We start from the raw sequence: 16,944 nt of genomic DNA, 5'->3' as shown, positions 1-16,944 counted from the left end.
CATTCCCTATCCTACATCACCAGACATGTCAAGAGAAATGTGGGCACCTGCTGATATGATGTTTCTCAGGGGCACAATTCTCTTCCTCAGTTATTCATGCTATACTCTTTTTTTCTTCCACATCCACCATCACACCACCCACTGCTAAACACTTCAAATTCCTAAATCAAGAGTATGGAGACAGACTGTAGCTTTTTCAGAGCATTGAAAGGTGGTTTGGCCATCCCAGACAATGTTACCGTTGTCTGGGATTACAGGTGTTTGTAGCACTTCTAAACTGGCACATCTGTTTGACCAGAGATGACAGTGGGATGAAAGAACTGAGTGTGTAGCCAGGGGTGTAGAGAAACCATCTGAGAAAATTCTCCTTGGGAGGATCCCCAAAATTCATTTTTTAGATTTACTTTTGAGGAATTTTGGTTCCATCACTATGTACACCATAGAAAATTATGGGCCTATCATACTATTTGCAACTGTCATAGAAATATTGGCTGACAAGATGTGCAACCTACTACTCCCATAAGAATCCACTGCAGGGGTCTTGAGGATTGAGAGAAATCCCTGTGGCAGCAATTGTGGAAGCTGTGTTGCTGCATGTTTCCCCAATGTCCCAAATGGAATAACGTGCAGAAACACAGCTTCTCTGCTGGTGTACGAGGTCACCCATCGCGAGTTATCCCTACCCACATACTTCAGAAGGCAGAACTTATGCAAATGAAGAAACCATTGGTATGCCCGCAGAAGGTGGTTCCTTCCAGTCTTCGTAATGCTTTCACTACAATAAGCCACAGATAGCCGGCAGCTCTTCCTTGGGCCTTCTTTCCTATATCTAGGGCTGATGAGACGGGGGGGCGGGGAGCCAGTACAAATTGGGTGGGGCCCAACTATGTTGCATATGTTTTTGTCTTGCCTCCTGTCCTGTTTCGCCACTGCCACAAGGCCGAACCACCGATCTTTAAAATAATTCGAGCTGCCATGTGCAGGGGTAGGGGGTGAGTCAAGCACACGCCGTGGCAGTGGTGGGCAGAGTGGAAGTGGCTGCGGAGCCTGGCCATCTGGCCCAGCTGCCCTTGAGAACTGTGAGGCATTCCAGCATGCCTGTGCAGTTGAAATAGTGTCAACACACTATTCAAACTGCTCACAGTTCTCAAGGGCTGCTTGGGCGGACAGTCAGGCTCAGTATCTACTCCCAATCCACACGCCACTGCCACCACAGTGGGGTGCTCAGCTCACCCCCAACCCCCTGGCCATGCACATGGCGGCTAGAATTATTTTAAAGGTTGGTGGTTCAGCCTCATGGCAGCAGTGGGGTCTCACGGCAGAGGGGGACTCATGGTGGTGGTGGCAACAAGGGGGGCCTTGCAGTGGGAACACGAAAAAAAAATTCACCAGGGCCCGAACCTACTTTCAGCGGCCCTGTCCACTTCCCCTGAAAAATTCATCACTTATTCAGATTCTCTCTTCTCCTAATGTTTCTCTTTATTTCTGTATATTTTAGAAAAAAACAATCTTTCTTTCTCTTTACTTGAGCCTCACACACACACACCCTTTTTTCTGTACCGTCCCTCTACCTTTTGGGCTAATGGCAGGTGAACAGAGAAAGGCTTCAATGCTGGCTTTCAATGCCATGCACACCAAACAGCTGTTCTTCTCAACGAAAATGTGGAGACGCCAGAGGGAGCTCTGCTGGTGCCTTCAGGCCTCAGCTGTCCCTCTCCTCAACTCTTCAAGCCCTGGATGGGGGAAAGAGAGGCATCAAGCACAGCAAACACCATCAGAGCTTGACCTCCAACAAGAGGAAAAAGCGGAAATGCTACTCACCCAGCCAGGGGAAGCATGACTCTGCATGAGTAGGGAACGAGAGCATGGCCAGCACACAGAGCCTGATGCCATTGGTGTCACTTGCTGCCCCACCTTCAACTCTCTCTTCTGCCAGGCGGCACCAGATCACTAGCACCAGTAGCTCCACCCAAGTTCAACAAAAAAATCAGCCCACCTCAATGGAGAACAATCTGAGGCTCTCTCTACTTTAGAGCATTCTGGAAGACAAGCAGAGCAGCTCTGGAAATGCAGCCACCATTACCAACAACGAAAGCAAAAGGGAGAGTGGAGAAGTGTTGGCGATAGACGGCATGCCATCCAAGGATCAGGTGAGCCCTAACCTTCCCCCAGGGAGTTCTGCCCCAGTTTCGGACACCACATTATCCCTAAATGAAAGTCCTCTTGAACCAGGGAACCTCCCTACTTGAGATTTACATAGTGGACCCAGTAAGAATGGCAAGCGTGGGTGACCTAGGCCATTAAGAAGTTCATCAAGGCCAACCACAAGGCTTGCAAGGGGCATAGCGGATGTAGACGGTGCAGGCACAGCTTCTCATCTTCTTCTGAAGCAAGCCCCATAAAGAGGCACAGGAGGTCAGGCAAAGGCAAAGGGGAAAGAGTCAGGTCTCCCTCCCCCACCATCCCCAATATTTCTCTAGGGTAGACTCCTCGGATGTCTTCCAATCCTAAGGGTTAATGTATCCTATGGACCGTACTGATTCTGACCAGGACATTTCCACCTCAGAAGAGGGGGAGCTGCTGAATGACTCCACAGCTATCTTTACTCAGCTACCTCTACTCAGAGGCTACTTTTTCTGGAAGAATTCCTGCCATTAATTACTTGAGCATCCTCAGCCCTAGGGCTCAGGGAAATTGCTATTGAAGACACTGAAGACAGTGAGTCTAGGGGGTCACTGGTACTATCTGCCCCTGTGAAGCCTCAGGCCAGAACCACTATGCCAGAGGGCTTTATTAATGCAATCAAGCAACATGGGACAAACCTTCAACATCCAAGCACAATACACTATGGCTAATAAATGTTATAATTTTCAATAATTTCAAATTTGTCAATTTTATAATTTGTTACTGACTTGCTACAGGTCTCTCCCACCAACACCCCCATAGTACCCCTATTAAGTGGTGCGGTTGTCCCCAAGGATGGGTACTCCACCATAAAAGGAGCCGAAGGATAAAAAGGTCAAGGCAGCCATGCACAGGTCCCATGAATTATCAGCCATAGCTATTAGGGCGGGTGCCATGGCATCCAGGGTCTCCATTTTTTGGTTGAACGAATTATTGAATAACCCACCTTCAGATCCCACCAAACCTGCTAACAACAAAACAAATATTTATATACCACTTTTCAAAAGTTTCCAAAGTGGTTTACACAGAGAAGCAAGCAAGCAAGCAAGCAATAAATAAATACATACATACATACATACATACACTCTAAAAAGAAACATAAGTTAAACACTAGCAACAGTCGCTGGAGGTACTATGCTGGGGTTGGATAGGACCAGTTACTCTCCCCCTGCTAAATAAAGAGAATCACCACGTTAAAAATGTGCCTCTTTGCCAAGTTAGCAGTGGTTCAGAAGACTTCAGAAGGCAGCAGTGTTCACCTCAGATGCAACCCTAGAGCCCTCTAGAGCCATAAGCTCTAACATCCTAGCAGGATGTAATATATGGCTCTGACATTGGCAGGCTGACACCCCTCTAAAGCTAACCTGACTTTGGTGCCAAAAAAGGAGACCAAACATTTTGGGGATGAGGCTCTTAAGGATATTTTGGTTGACAAACACAAGGCACTGCCATCCTCCTTTAAGAGGGAGGATAAAGGGAGAAACCAGACATTCAACCAGATTTTCAGGACATTCCACCCCATATTTTAAAACAGAGATTTCAGAGATCTAGCAGACCAGTGTGGAATAGGTCCACAGGCCAAGGCAGACAAACATACCACATACAGGCAAGGCCTAGGTTTTTTTCCCAGGCCCAAAGACCTAGACAACAATCCTGACACCCAGTCTCTAAAGGTAGGGGGCACATTGTGGATGTCTGGCGTGCCTGGGAGGCCTCTAACACAGATCATTGGGTTCTGTCAATAGTGCAGCAGGGATACAGGGTAGAACTTGTAAGGACATCAGTTCGTCCCAATCCCGCACTCAAGAAATCCTTCAAAGTACCTCAGCCTTTTTCAGGCTATTCAAAACCTACTACAAATTGGTGCAATAGAGGCTGTTACCCCTTCCCAGGTAGGGAGGAGTGTATAGTCTATATAATCTTCACCATCCCAAAAGTACTGGTCCTGAAGGTGATCAATGAATTTGTGATCAAGAATGGAAATACTCAGGCTGCCATCATAGGTTTTTGGGCCCTCTGTCCTTTCTTCTGTATCCACATGATGTATATATATTACAGTTGCCAACACTTTGGGCTGTACATCTTTGTGTGTTTACCTGTTTTATGGTCTACTCGGGTTCTACTGTGGCTCAGGCTGTTTAATGGACTGGAAGGAGCTGATCTCTGCAGGAATAATGATGGTTTCTTCATTTGCATAAGTCCTGCCTTTTGTTGGAGTATGTGGGTAGGGATAACCCACCACGGGTAACCTCCGTAACACCAGCAAGAATAAACCTTCACCAATGTTACTTTCTGCAATTGCAGAAAATACCAACGTTACTGTCTGTAATTGCTGCCTTAGGGAAGCATCAGAGCTTTCTTGGAAGTCCACAAGAGAGCTGCAGCTGATGCTTTTGGGGTGGTAAGCTGCACATCATGTCAACCAGAGACTGTCTTTGGTCTTTCTCTCTCTCTCATAACACTAGTTTCACGGGATGACCATGAAACCGATTGCCAAGAAATTTAGAACCGACAAAAGGAAGGACTTTTTCAAGAATGCATAACTAATCTACAGAATTCTCAGCCATGGGATGTGATGATGGCTTTAAAAGGGGTTTGGACCAATTCATGGAGGACAAGTCTATCAATGGCTACTGGTCTGGGAACTATAGGCCACTTCCAGCCTAAGAGGCAAGATGCCTCTAAATACCAGTTGCAGGGAGGCAACAGCAGGAGAGAGGGCATGCCCTCACTCTTGCCTGTTGGCTTCCCAGAGGCATCTTGGGGGCCACTGTATGAAACAGGATGCTGGACTAGATAGGCCTTGAGCAAGGCTGTTTTTATTTCTCTGTTTTATTAACGTGTTACCTTCTGTGGTGTTAGAAGAGAAGGGAATTCCCTTAAGGAATCGGTTATGCCCTTGTGGTGCTGGAGTTGTTGAGTCAGTAGCACACGTCCATTTACACTGTGCCTTTTATAGGACTATTCACTCTATATGGATAGAACCTCTTTTAAAAGACAAACCGGGTGATTCTGATGATTATTATGTTTCTTATTTTTTAATGGATCACCATGTGGAGTATGGGCTCATATTCTTGAAGAGTAGAGAGCATCCCCTTTTGCGTCAATCTGCCATCCGTTTACTGAGTGCCTATAGACAAATATCAATTTATTCATAAATTTATTTATAACACATTTATACCCCACTTTTCCACCCAATTCAAACGCTTCAAGTAGCTTACAAGTAACATAAAATAAAAAATAAAATACATTACCCAAGCACAGAAACAGCATCAAGAAAACCAAACAGCAGCAAACTCATCAACATACAACACCATAAGACACACACATAAATATAAAAACCTAAGAAAAGTTTTGCTTGATGAAGCCCAAAGCCTATCTAGTCCAGCACCCTGTTTCCCACAGTGGCCCACCAGATGCCTCTGCGAAGACCACAACCACAAAATGAAGGTATGTTCCCTTTTCTGCCCATTGCATCCCTGAAACTGGTGTTCATGGAATCCTGCCTCTGAACCTGGAGGTAGCCTATAGCCATCAAGACTAGTAACCATTGATAGTTTGAACAACCATTCATTGTTGTCCATGAATTTGTCTTAAGACCATCCAGGCTGGTAGCTGTCACAGTATCGCATGGCAGAGAATTCCATAAATTAATTGTGTGTGGTGGAAAAAAGGACTTCCTTTTGTAGTCCTAAAATTCCTGGTAAACAGTTTCATGGAATAACATTTGGTTCTAGTATTATAAGAATGGGAGATAATTTGAAGAAAAGTTGTTCTTCATAGCCTCCTAAACACGCTCAAGTTGTGTGCCAGACCTTCCCAGGCAGAGAATTCCATAGTCTGTGCATTGCATGGAAACCAATACAAAGTGCTGGTTATTGCCTATAAAGCCCTTAATGGCTTGGGTCCAGGCTATTCAAGAGAGTGCCTCCTTTGTCATGAACCCTGCTGCCTTTTACAATCTTCTGGAGAGGTCCAGTTACCACCAGCTCATCCAGTGGCAACTCAGGACTGGGCTTTCTCTGTGACTGCCCCAGGGCTTTGGAATAAGCTCCCTGCTGAAATAAGAGCATCTCCTTCTCTGTTTCTTTTCCAGAAGACCCTCAAGGCTCTCCTGTTCTCACAAGCTTTAAATTAGAATTAATTTTAATGATTTGTTTTATATTGTTTTTATTGTGTTTTATGTATTTTAATCTGTGATTCTTAACATTAAAATTTGTACACTGCCTAGAGATGTACATATCAGGAGGTATAAAAATATGATAGATAGATAGATAGATAGATAGATAGATAGATAGATAGATAGATAGATAGATAGATAGATAGATCTAAGGGAAAATAGCACTGTGCTGGTAAAACATGATGACTTTTATGGGGCTCTTACAGCCAATGCTGGCTAGAGTTAAAGAGTCTATACAGACGATGGGTTTTGGTTTTTTTTAGCACACATCTGCATCAGATATAAAGTAAAACCTCATAATCATTTGTAAGGTGGACCAAAGTACCTCTTGCTGAATGAGAACATTCCGGTGTAGATACCTTCTGCACAGGCTCTCTGATGCTGGCATTCTCCTCATTAGTATCTACCTACCTACCTACCTACCTTTCTTTCTTTTTATACCATCTGATATATCCATCTCTAGGTGGTGTACAAAATTTAACACAATATAAAAGTCATAGATTAAAATCCACAAAACACAATAAAACAATGATTAAAACAAATTATTAAAATTAATTCTAATTAAAAGCCTGAAAGAACAGGTGAGTCTTGAGGGTCTTCCTGAAAACAAACAGAGAAGGTGATGCTCTTATTTCAGCAGGGAACATATTCCAAAGCCCCAGGGCAGCCACAGAAAAAGCCTGGTCCTGGGTCACCACCAGACGAGATGGCGACAACCGTAACCAGACCACTCCAGATCATAACAAGCAGTAGGGTTCATGACAAACAAGGTGCTCTCTTAGAAAACCCTGGGCCCAAGCCATTAAAGGCTTTACAGGTGATAACGAACACTTTGGATTTCACTCGGAAACATATCGGCAGCCAGTGAAATTCTTTTTATATTGGTGTTATGTGGTACCTTTGTGTTGTTCCAGAGACCAATCTGGCTGCCACATTCTATACCAATTGTAGTTTCTGGATTACGTACAAAGGCAGCCCCATGTAGACACATTACGGTAGGCAAGTCTGGAGGTTACCAACATATGTACCACTGTTTTAAGGTCATTTACTTCCAGAAATGGACATAGCTGACATATCCGCCAAAGCTGATAAAAAGCACTCCTGGCCACTGCCAGTCTGAGAAACCAGGGAGAGCTTTGGGTCCAGGAGCACTCCCAAGCTATGTACCTGATCTTTTATGGGTAGTGTAACCCCATCCAGAACAGGCAGATCTATACCATCTCTTGGGTCCCAACCCCCCCCCCAGTCAGTACCTCCATCTTATTTAGATTCAACCTCAGTTTGTTATCCCTCATCCAGTCCCTTACCACCTCCAGACAGGCATTAAGGTAAGATATGCCATTTCCTGATGAGGCTGACATGGAGAAATAGATCTTGATGTCATCAGCATGTTGATAACACCCTGCACCAAACCACCTGATGATTGAAAGCCGCAGAGAGATCCAAAAGGATCAGCAGAGTCACACTCCTTCTGTCAGTAGCCAGTTGGGGTTATCAGGCTGACCAAGGCAATCTCAACCCCACAGCCCACACCAAAGCCAGTTCAAAATGGGTCTATATAATCTGCATCATCCAAAACTGCCTGGAGCTGAGAGGCCACCACCTGCTCAATCACCATGCCCAACCATGGAAGATTAGGCATGCATTATGTGTCCCTTATATGCTGATTCAGAAAGAGTAGGTTTTACTTTTTAACTCCTGCAGATCTATCGTTTCCCAATCCTCAAACATCAACACTCCGGGGCGGGGGGGGGCGGGAATCTTCTAGTAACATTCTGTGGCTTTATTTTAACAAATTCACAAGATCTAGGGAGCCACCCTATGAAGTGAAATATGTTTTTCATAATTAGTTCTATATCTGCAGATTGAGAATAGAGGTATGCTCTGTGCAACAAAGACACAAAGACAGCTCCACAACATATGGCAGGGTGCTTTATATGTTTCTTAGGTTACAACATGAAAAGGGAAAGAGAGAAAAGCAAGTGGCTCATATTGCTAGTGCAATGTGTGAAGGGAGAACTCATGTATTTCCCTTTCAGGAGTTTTGTGAGATATTTCCAGTTCTGGACACTGGCGGACCCAGTCTAACGGCCACCTGTGTCCTGCCCCACCAGTGGCCTCGCCAATGACACCCTGTGCATGTGACGTCACACACATGTGGGTGTGCCCAGGTCCAGAAAGCCCTGAGCGAGCTCTCAAGAGCTCATTGCCAGCCAGTGTTTGCTGACTGGCAGAATTTATTTTGCTTCCCCTCCCTTGCCGGAAGGAGAGGAAATGAAATCAATGCAGCAGCCATTTACCCTTTTGTACATGACATCATGTGCATGTGGGTATGCCCAGGCTCCAGAGAGCCCCGAGTAAGCTCTCCAGAGCTCATTTCCAGCCAGTGTTTTCTGGCTGCTGCATTGATTTCGCTTCCTCTCCCTCCAGTGAGAGAGAGGAAGCAAATGAAATGCTGGCTGGAAATGCATTTGGGAGGGCTGGGGCAGGCCCTCCAGAGATCAGACCACACAGGGTGTCTCACCTGGCCATTCCCATTGGCAGTCTGGGTTCTTTGAACCCTGCCTCTCAATTATAGCTCTGCCCCTGGTTTGGGGGTACACTGCATCCCTTCAATGTTACACACCAGGAGCATGGAAGGATGGGGGTGGGGAGAGGTAATGGATTCCTTGTGCATCTTCTTTCTTTTCTTCTCCTCTCATATAAGGTACAAAACCAACCACAGCTGGAAACCACTTCCATAACTAACAGCAAATCTACAGTTCCAGCAGCAAAGTTGTGTAAAATCCCTAATAGTACTGACAAACATCATTAATGTCACATCTTCCTGTTGCCATAGCTGTGTGAAACAGACCCCCCAAAGAGCTTTCAGCATGTGTCGGACTGCAAAGAGGTCCTTAACCTTTCATTGAGACTTTGAAAATCAACATTCCCCACCATGTAACTTGCATTTGATTTTAGCTTTTATAAGACAGTACATAAATTAGAAGTATTCCTTCTAGAGTTGTCTTCATCACTGCATTGGCAAGGGAAGATTAAGGCTCACTCCACAGAAACAAAGCAATACTCTGACGAGTCAGCACTGGCCTTTTCCAGATTCACATGTTTGTTCTTTTGCATGTCCCTGTTCTTAGGCTGTCTTTATGTCCAAGTGGCAGCTGTCACTCTCTGTTCTCTATCCCCAATAATTAGGGAGTTAGAGACCAGGCCAAAAACCTCACTCACAAGAACATCTGTTCGCACAGAGGAGGGGGTCTATTCAAATGTATACTCATTCAAATGCTGGTCTTATCTATTTTGTATCTTAACGAACTTTTCATTATGAAAATCTGAGTGTGTCTTGCATTTTCCAAAAGATGTTATGAGGAATGGCAAAGATTTCATTATGCAGCATATAGCAAAGCTGAAATGAATCTGCTCTTCAACACGTTCCTCTGCGTATCTGAACGTTGAATATTCTCTTGTGTTGGATATTTGACATGGTTCTGTCTCTTATATTTAACAATATTTTGCAGCATTTAATAGTTGACATATAATAAAATTTAATGTTGGACAGCACTGATAACTGATATGCAGTGGTACATCACACTAGTTTTTAAACTTTTGGTCTTCTGGGCAGGCTGGCCCTTCAATGAGCCTGAATGAAGCAGTTGTAGTTTGAAGGCAGCAGAGCAGGGGTTCTGCTGGAGCACACGCATCCCCATCTCAGTCGCTGCCTCACTGAGTCACTGCTTCTCAGAGTCATTCTTGTCATCATTACCAGTTCCTAGTTTCCCTGCTCTCCCTACTTGCAGGGGTCATGTAATGGAGCAATAGGAAGTGTCAGCTCATACTTCCTGTTGCTGCATTCCTTGCAGGCATGGAGGGAAAGCAGGGAAATTAGAAGCCAGAGAGAAAGACAAGGATGAGTCTGAGCAGTGGCAGCAGCTGCTAACATGACAGCCACACCATGCAATGAGCGGGTGAAGGGGAAGAGTGAGATTTGGGTTGGCAGCAAGGCAAGACTTTTCTCCCCAGCACTTTTCATGCTCCATGGAGGGGAGGGGAAAAAAGGTTGCCAAGACGTTTTGGGGTGGTCACCACCTGGGGGTGGGGGTGGTTTGCTGCCATGAGAAGGTTGGTTGGAGCTTGGTCCACTGCCTCGGGTGCTGGTTGGGTTTGGGCTAGACCTGCTTCAGGGAACACTTTCTAGATTGACATCTGCCATGGAAACTCTGCACATCAGTCACAGAATCCCTTAATGTTACAGCATATTTCAGGAGATGGGTAGTGCTGGGCTTCTTCACCATCTCGCATTCTGAAGTGAACGTGTGGTCTCGAAGATGCGTAACATTGACCTATGGCAGCACATTGGAGGAGAAGAGTGGTGGTGGTGGTGGTAGTGGATTTTTCAGTTGCTCTTCTTACTGAAGAGCCTGGATAGTTTCTAAAGTACCCAGGGTTCACCAGAAAATAGCTTGAAAACCACCTATTCTGTTTGACAGAATATTCTGTGCCTGGCATACAGCAGTGTTTTATGTTGGGCAGTACGGCTCTTCTAATGACTAGAGATCCCTGGGTGGGAGAAGTTTAATCCAGGTGTCACTGGTCATCTGGGGCATTGGGAATCATCCTGACACAGCAGCTCTGGGCCTCAGGTCCACTATCCAGGCCAAAAGTGAGGTAGGAGGGAAACAGAACCCATCCTACCTTTTGTTCAGGTCATCTGTGCCATCACCACCCAGGCAGCTGGTGGCCATGTGTGCCAAGAAGTTCAGAGGCTTGTGAGGCCAGGGAGAAGAACACTGTTGTGGTGGTGATGGGTGCCTCTCTGCTGCTTATGTGGTGCATTGTGGGATACTGAAGGGCCCCAGGTTGGTTTCCCCCCCTCCAGATCTCAGCTACGGAGACTGATCATGCTGCCATACTGTTTTAACATTATTTAATTGTTTTATATAGCTGACTGGTATGCTAACTGCATATGATTTCCTGTGTCTCAAAAGGCAAGGGAAAGTAATATGTTATAGCTGTAGAAGAACATTTTATATATCTTATATATACACACACAAAATGTACATGGAATATGTATGCATATGAAATAGCAATTTCATCTACATTTTCAGTACAGGAGACCCTCATCCACGGTTTCATGGATTGCGCTTTCATATATCTGCAGATGGGTCTTAGAGACCCAGTTTCTTTATCCACAGCATGAAATACAGGCAATTTTTTCCAATCCTTGTTCCTGAATGGCCAAAAATGACTTCTGATATCATTTCCAGTCACCATTTTGAAGCACAGAGCCATTTGTGTGGCTCTTTTTTGTTTTTAAAAAAATTAAACAAAAATTGGGGGGGCATTCTTGGAGACCAAGTAACTGTGCTTTTCTACCCTCCCTGCTTTTTTAGCATTTTTTTTTCCAGAGTAAGGAAACTAACCCCTGGATTCCCATGGGGTAAGGTTTTGTTATTCGTAGTTTCTATATTTGTGCTAATGGACGGGAATGGAACCCCCTTGAATAACAAGGGCCACCTGTAATCACCTTAGCTTTGGAAGCTGCCATATTCATAGTCAGAAAAGTTAAATATGCTAATGATCCTATAGTGACTTAGACAAACCTACAAATGAACTGAGCAAGGATGTTGAAGTCAATTGTGTCAAAAAGCAGCAGATTAAAGAATCATCAAGTAGACTTGACACAATGCATTTTAGCAGCTCATGTTGTTGCATTTCCCTGTAAGATTTATAAAAGGTAACATCAAAGCAGTTTGGTGCTAGCACTTTCACTTGGCCTAAAAGAACCAATTACATATTTGATATCATCTAATGTACTCTTGATTAAGAATAATGTTATCTTCTTGTAGTGGAGATGGAAGATTAATGTCCTCTACGTAGAGCAATCATCTCAAGTCCCATCAACTGAGTGACAGCATGTGCAAGGGAGATCTGGAAGTAATTGCTAAATAGGGAGTTAATTTCAGTTGCGCTAAAGGTTATTTGTCCTTTTCCATTTCCAGTCTCTGTGATAGCATGCTCATTCTCAACTTCTCTGTTTTGTGAGACAAGAGGTATTTCAGATATATTATTCTGTTCATAGGCTTTGGCTTTGTTATTATATCATGCATTATCTTTATTAAATAAAGCCTATAATTTCTTCCTTTGGTCACACCATGAGAAATGCCCAGTAATTTAATATTGGATAATTTAGGAGATCCAATTAGAAAACCCACAATGAAGGTCACCCAGAGGAAGATGATTATATGATAATGAAAGATACTGACATTGTTATTTGTGAAGCTTACAGGATTTCTCAGGCTATCTGATCCTTGGCATAGCCCAATGTGGGGGAGCGGGAGGGGAGCATTTCAGTTTCTGAATATTCTTATCAAATGCAATACTAGGAACCTCCATCATAATTTTAAAAACCCAATCTCCAGGGCCAGCCTTATCAATAGGAAGGGTGATGTGGCAGCAGATTCGGGCTGAACAAATAGGCAATAGCCTAGTCCTCCTCTTTCTTCATTACTAAATTAAGGAAAACAGGGCATGTGTTCTGTGCTTGTCTAAGACTAATTATCCCTTTGCTTAGGTTAACCAATAGTTTCTGTTTTTGCTACCATGAGCATTCTGGAGGCAGAAGGTATTCCAGTGCAGAGAGGTGTGCACAAATCATTTTCTGTGATTTGATTCAACCTTGAACCAATTTCAAAAATTTGAATTGATTCATCGAACCACCCAGCTGCTGCCAACCAGTCCAACAAATCAATTCAAAAATTCACCAAAAAAAACCCTACACAATTTACCCATAGGGAAAAATGGGGGGGGGTTCAAATCACCCCATTGTTTGGCATGTGTAGCTCCTAGGGACATAAAAGTGGGTTCAGTGGTACGAATACAAATATGACAAATATTTATATACTGGGGCTATTCTCACAACCAACAAAAAATGGGCTAGCAGAGGCTAGCCTGATTTTTGTTGGTCGTCAGAACCACCGGGCTCGCAGAACCCCTGGCAAAAAGCAGGTTTGTGGAGCGAGCGTTCCTGCAAACCTGCTTTCTGCGATCGTGAGTAGCCGCGGTGCGCCTTCGCGGTGTGCCTACTCATGAGTAGACCCCCGGCCGGGAGGCTTAAAAGCAGCCTCCCGGCTCAGGGGTCTCCCCAGTATGCCCTGCGCACTTGCGCAGGGCATACTGGGGCTTGCGGGGGCCACATGGCCCCCGCTCCCCCCACTCCGCCAGCTCCATCTTGGAGCCGGCCATCATGTGGGCGGCCGATCCAGCTGCCCAGGGCTCCCTGCCCGCTCGTGAGCGGGGAGAGCGAGCTTAGCCCGCTCTTCCGCTCACCGGACAAAACCAGGTCTCACTGATCGTGAGACCCGGTCCACTGCTTTTCAACAAAAGTCCCCAATGTGGTTTACAAAGTGGTTTAAATAAAATGTCTCCCTATCCCCAAAGGGCTCACAATCTAAAAATGATTGGGCATGGTGGGTGCTACCTACTGCCCAGCCTACATAAGAAATGGGCAAGTGAGTGATTTTTAATTTTTTTTAAAAACGTTACCAAAGAATACCTATAGGATCCTATGGGTGTTTAGGTTTTTAAAAAAATTTAAATCACCCACTTTTCCATTTCTTTTGTGGGTTGGGTAGTAGGTAGCACCCATTACACCATGCCACCCAACTAACTTGAGTGTCCCTAGGGACTCATGGGGAACAATTAGGTGATTCGAGTTCCCCATTGTTCCCTATGAGTGAAACAAGCAGAGTGCAGTGCACACATTTTGCAACCCTAACTTGAAAAGCAACACTGTAGAAAAGAAGCCCATACATTTCCTCCCAACACAGAATAGCAGATTTTGCCATAGCTAAGCAGGGCTGCCCTGGTTGCATATGAATGGGAGACCTGATGTGTGAGCACTGCAAGATCTTCCCCTCAGGGGATGAAGCCTCTCTGGGAAGAGCAGAAGGTTTCAAGTTCCCTCCCTGGCTTCTCCAAGATAGGGCTGAGAGAGATTCCTGCCTGCAACCTTGGAGAAGCTGCTGCTAGTCTGTGAAGACAATACTGAGCTAGATAGACCAATGGTCTGACTCAGTATATGGCAGTTTCCTATGTTTCCTAAGTGTGCTCCTCAAGAGCACACTAAAGGCTCTTTGCCTCCCAGGCCCTTTGAAAACATTCTGTAATTCCCTCCTTTTTGTTCCCTCTCATTCCTCCTTTGCCCCAGTCAATGGGGCACAGTTACCCATGACAACACATGATTTGAATGACAACAAGCCAACAAAGAAGCAAGGAGATCTCAAGCCAATCAACAAGGGGGGGTGAAGCCTGCCAAAATGGTTGCCCAAAACATGTGAACCGATTCGTGTTGAATCAGGGCTAATTCTATTTTAATGTGAATAAGCTACATTATTTTTAAAAAGAGTTGATTTGCATTGAAGTCGCACAAATTGATTAGCGCACAAATTCACTTGCATATCCCTAGTTTGCACTAGAACGCTGATGCTATATAAACTGGCCTCTGAAGGCCAAGGTACATAAGATGTGGGAGAGCTGTAGTTCAATCTCCGGAGGACTAAGGTAGAAGGTGTTTAACCCTTCTATGCCCCAGGCTATTTTTCTGTTCATGCAACAAATATAATATGTACTATACACATTGCAAAAAGACTGTGCAAAAATAATTTGGTTTCTTGTTTCGATGAAAGTCTAATTTTATAAATAATATACACTATTTGGAAATGTGTGTTGCTGACACTTGGACTTGATTTGCCACTACTATAAAGTACTGCAGTGCTGAAAAATATTTAAGTAGAACTGTCAAACCTTTCTCTCAAATTTAATGGAAGGAATAGTGGATAAAAATGTTTGAAAGTGCAAAACCACTAGTCCCAAGTATTAGAGATCTGCACAAAGGTTCATGCCCCGAGTCAAAGCCAAACCGGCTTGTGCTGCTGCCGCACCGGTTAGGCAGTTCAAGTGCAGCACCAGGGGGCGGCGAGTAGGACCTTTAAAAGTGAGTACAGCAGGTCCTCACCTGCTCACCCACCGCCCCATGCAGCTTCCTGCTGAAGCAGTGCTCTCCTCAACAGCCCGTGCACAGCGCCAGTACACACGTGGCCTCAATGCATGCATGGAGGACATGTGCGTGCTGGCACCAACGCGCGCTGTTCCTGCCACAACAGGAAGCTGCATGGAGCAGCGGGTGAGCAGGTAAGGACCTGCTTCACTGACTTTTAAAGGTCCTGCTCACACACACACACACCAGTGCTGCACTCAAACTGCTGAACCTGAACCTGTTCAGCAGTTGCACAGACCAGTTTGTCTTTGAACCAGGACACAGACCTAGGTTCATGCACATCTCTACCAAGTAGAATTGATGAAATATCACTATTCGACATTTGGTCACAACATAAAAAAATCTGTACCTTAACTTGTCAAGTTTTAAAGAGATATTCCTGTCTCTTCCTTTAGTCCAAATCATAAATTGTCCATAAATTTGCTCTTCTGACCTACCTGTGGAAGACTTCTGACAGTCTGACAATAAATCAATAGGATATTTGGAAATGCTAGCTGACTGCAACGTTTCAGAAATAAGATGCTCAAGAAGAATTCTTTCTGTTGGCAGTGTGTGTGCTCTTCTCTTCATCTTTGGAGAGGGATGGCACTTGACATTCAGTTTCCTTTCCAGTGTAATCAGACTGCAGAAATGCAAGTTCACTGAGATCTGAAAAACTATCATACAATATATGATTTAAGAAGGCCTTCACCAAAAACAATATCTGATCAATTTGAGTCATGGCTCAGAAATGTAATGTGCAAATTGGCTATCTCACTGTCAGCAGTGGCAGGGGCAAGGGCACTCACCACGCACCATGCACCCACAAATCTCTTTCTGCCATATCCTATAATGGCTATACAACAAGCACTTGGAGACTTTGTTGTTTAAGACACAGTCCCCACAATTCAGATCTTTACATCTTCACCAAGAAATAAACCCAAGGAAAAGCTTGTTCACATATAGCTGAATCAACATATAGTTTGTTTATTTGTTTGTTATTTCTCTGTGTAAACCACCCTGAGCCCTTTTTTGGAAAGGCAGTATAGGAATGAATGAATGAATGAATGAATGAATGAATGTCCCAGTATCTCAGCCCTACATCTGCAAAATGATCTTCCTGAACTCATAGCGGGAGCTCACCCATTTATTTTTACTGGAAAATCTCACCGCAAGATGAAATATCACTGTAATTCTCTTGTGTTTGTTCTTCATAACCCTGAAATTTCTTCATTTAAAACATTCAGAGTCAGTCATATCTATTTTTCCCTAACAGAAGGCACAATTATAAGAATTAACTAAAGAAACATTGCCCCCACACCCACAGGCACAGCGCAAGAAAAAACACATAACAAGTTCTTTGGGGGAAAGGGCCACAACTTTATTAACAAATCAAACAAATTGGATGGTGTGTGGGCCTAACTAAGGCAAGAGTCAGACTCTCTCATCCTTCTCGAGCCTTTGGGCAACACATCCTGGCTCAGTGCCTGGAAACAGGGTGTTCTGTTTCCCGCTCCTCTTTGCCAACCCCCCAGGGCTGGGCCTTTCA

The sequence above is a fragment of the Hemicordylus capensis genome, chromosome 3, assembly GCF_027244095.1.
Source record: "Hemicordylus capensis ecotype Gifberg chromosome 3, rHemCap1.1.pri, whole genome shotgun sequence".
NCBI classification, from domain to species: domain Eukaryota; kingdom Metazoa; phylum Chordata; class Lepidosauria; order Squamata; family Cordylidae; genus Hemicordylus; species Hemicordylus capensis.
Note: the sequence above shows the minus strand (reverse complement) of the source record.